General features: G+C 41.7%; 1 pseudogene; it reads right to left on the bottom strand.

The window, feature by feature from the left end:
• The window catches only part of LOC101574283, a 30,490-nt pseudogene extending 27,734 nt beyond the window's left edge, over positions 1-2,756 (bottom strand).
• Between the last annotated feature and the right edge of the window lie 322 nt (positions 2,757-3,078).

Raw genomic sequence — 3,078 nt, 5'->3', positions numbered from 1 at the left:
TATTTTAGGGAAGGGTCTACAGGGTTCTCTGGGTCTCACTACTAGATCAGACTCGGAGTGATCTGCCTGCTTACAGTCTCCCAAGAGCTGGGATTACAGGCGTGCACCACCACATCCATTCTCAATTGCCATTTCAGCGTGCCCTGGGGGCAGGGCCAGCATGGCAGCAGGCTGGGGGTGGGGGGATTGAACCCCTGGTCCCTGCATCTGCTTGCAGGTGCTTTAATCCACTGAGCTATTTGGCCAGCTATCTATCTATCTATCTATCTATCTATCTATCTATCTATCTATCTATCTATCTAATTTTTGACATAGAGTTTCCTTATGTAGTTCAGGCTGCCTTTGAACTCACTTTGTAGCCCAGACTGACCTTGAACTCACAGTGATCTTCCTATCCAGCCTCCTGAGTGCTGGAATTATTGGCGTGCACCACCACCAGACCCAGCTTTCTGAATTATATTTAATCAATATGTTCTAATCAGTAAATATTCATTTTGATAAAAGAAACCTAAAGATATAATTTCCAACTGAGTAACTGGGGAAGACATTATATACCTAATTATTTTTCAGGATACTATCAGCAACCTTTGAACTTTGACAAATACCTTTTCTATGTTTAGTTAAAATTTCCTTCTTTTTGTTTCATTTTAAGTTTTCATTCATTTGATTACCATTTATTTATACTTGTAACTTCTTTCTTTTTATATTTGACTATTGTGGATCTTAATAGAAATTCAAAATGAAAATATTTAATAAGAAAAGAGTTGAAATTCACAGTAAATTTCACTATATTTTCATGTAGTATTCTAGAGCAGAGCTAGGAACATATACTTATGAAAATCTGCACTTAAATTCTGTGTTCCATGTTCTCTTTCCTTTTTAATTTTCAAGCCCTTGAAAATTTTATTTTTTAAATTAATTTTAATGAGAAAGAAATATCAATGAGACAGTTTCAAAACAGGTTAGTAGGACAGTTACAATAATTAATACATTGCATATTGTTGTTGTCTTTGTAGTAGTTATTCAGAGGACAAGATGCAGACATGAAATCTTGAACCCTTGAAAATTTTCAACAGATCCTAAACTAATGTTTAATTTCCAAAGGGACAGAACATTCTAAAAATAATCAATTCACATTCACACTTTAGACAGTGGACACTCATTGGAAACACGGTCCCATGTAAATCACATCTTTGATGTGATGGGCCCGTCTAGTGAGTGTCTCTCCGTAATGTCTCTTTTGCCAATAGGACTGGAATTAGTGCAGTAAGGGTCACCCTGATTCAGTTTCTGCTTCACTTCAAAGGAGCACAGACATTGGCCTGAGTCTGCTTCTCTGCAATCACTGTGGCTAAAGCCAGGAGTTAGGGAAGCTGGGTTCTGATTAACCTATAGAGTGAGTCCAATGTAAATGCTATTAAAAACTCATTGAATGGTATAGGAACTGATTACTTACCCAGGGAGTTCTAAGTAAATCGAAGCAAATTGCCTGAGATTTAATTTAACAAACATTTACTAAGCATCTGCTCTACTCCCAGCCCTGTGCTCGGAGCTGCAGAAGAGGGAAAGAGGAAGCAGATGCAGGCTGCCCTCCAGGAGCTCAGGTTCTGCTTCTGTTGGACAGACCCCAGGAGGAGCACGTGGCTTCAGCAGTAGTTTTAGAATATTTTACCCATTGATCAAAATCTGGAGTAACTACTAAGGATTTGTGGTAAACAGCCAGGGACCGGCTGAGCTGCATAGACAGCCATAATAGATACAAGGGACATCTTAGGCATCTACGAGATTCAAAGAGCTTCTCAAATCTAACTGGTTGCACAGGGGGAAAGCTTCAGGAAGGTATGGGTCCAAAACAGCCCCGAGTCTTTTAACGACCAGGGTTTCCAGACAAAGAAAAGGTGGTTTGAGTAACAAAACACCCCCAAAATAACCACAGCAATAAAAAACTTGCTCTGTGCTGAACATTGGGATATTGTTTAAACACTTTTATCTACAAACCTGCTTTATCTCATACCAGCCCTGGGAGTAGAAGGAAGTGCTTATCTCCATTTTGCAGATGGAGAAATGGAGATCCACAGAAGTAAAGTAACTTTTCTGTGCACAGCCAGCTGGGAAGGGGAGGTGAGGATGCTGGTGCAATCCTTGTCACATCAGAGCGGTGAGCCTCAGAAAACAGAAGTAGAGAAGCTGAGAGATTCTGTGTGTGTATGACTGGTGCTGGATGAGAGCCCTGAGGAGGTGAGTATGTAGTAGGGCTTAAAAGGTAAGTATAGGTGTGAAAGTATTCTGTAGGAAACGGGAATCATGGGCGATGGTGTAAAGATTGCCTATATTTCAGGAAGAAAATATTGTTTTCCAAATATGGACAGAAGCAGATACAAAAGACACTAGTGGAAGAGATATAGGTGAAGAGAGACATGGGCATGTGGCATTGGGGGTAAAAAGGAGGGCCTAGAAAAGAGACCTTTGTGCAGATAGTGTTATATGATCCTAAAAACCTTTCCTTGTTCCACAGAGTGTTTCTGTGTATTACCCAGAGCAGGACTAGCCCTAGGGTTACCAAGCATGTTCTCATCAGCAGTGCCAAGAGGTTGGACAAGGTGCTTGGCCTGAGACTGGCCCTTCACAGCACAATCTGAAGCAATGTGGGGAACATCTGCATGAGCAGCTCTGAGTGCGCCCCTGTTGATGGCATGGTGCTCATTTGTACATCGATTGCTTGGCGGTTTGGCCCTTGCTAGGTACTTCTGGGTCATAGTTAGTGGTTTATGAGATGAGAGACAGACAGCCAGAGAGACCCACAGAAAGCAAGCAAGCTTCAGTCTAGCAGCTCATTGTTTTATATTTCAAGGCTGTTAAGCTCTTAAGTAATTCCAAGATTTTAACTTTTCCAAATCTTGTGTTTAGATTGGCACCCAAGGCTTGGGATGCTGGTCAGTGGCAGAGTGCTTGCCTAGATGCCCAAGGGTCTGGATGCAGCTCCCACCTCTGTGAAAACAAATAGCAGCAGCAGCAGCAGCAGCAGCAGCAGCAGCAGCAGCAGCGACAACAACAAACTATAGATTAGCATCTAATGAG

Source organism: Octodon degus, unplaced genomic scaffold (genome assembly GCF_000260255.1).
Source record: "Octodon degus isolate 3935 unplaced genomic scaffold, OctDeg1.0 scaffold00002, whole genome shotgun sequence".
In the NCBI taxonomy this organism is placed as follows: Eukaryota; Metazoa; Chordata; class Mammalia; order Rodentia; family Octodontidae; genus Octodon; species Octodon degus.
This window is presented reverse-complemented; position numbering and strand designations above follow the sequence as displayed.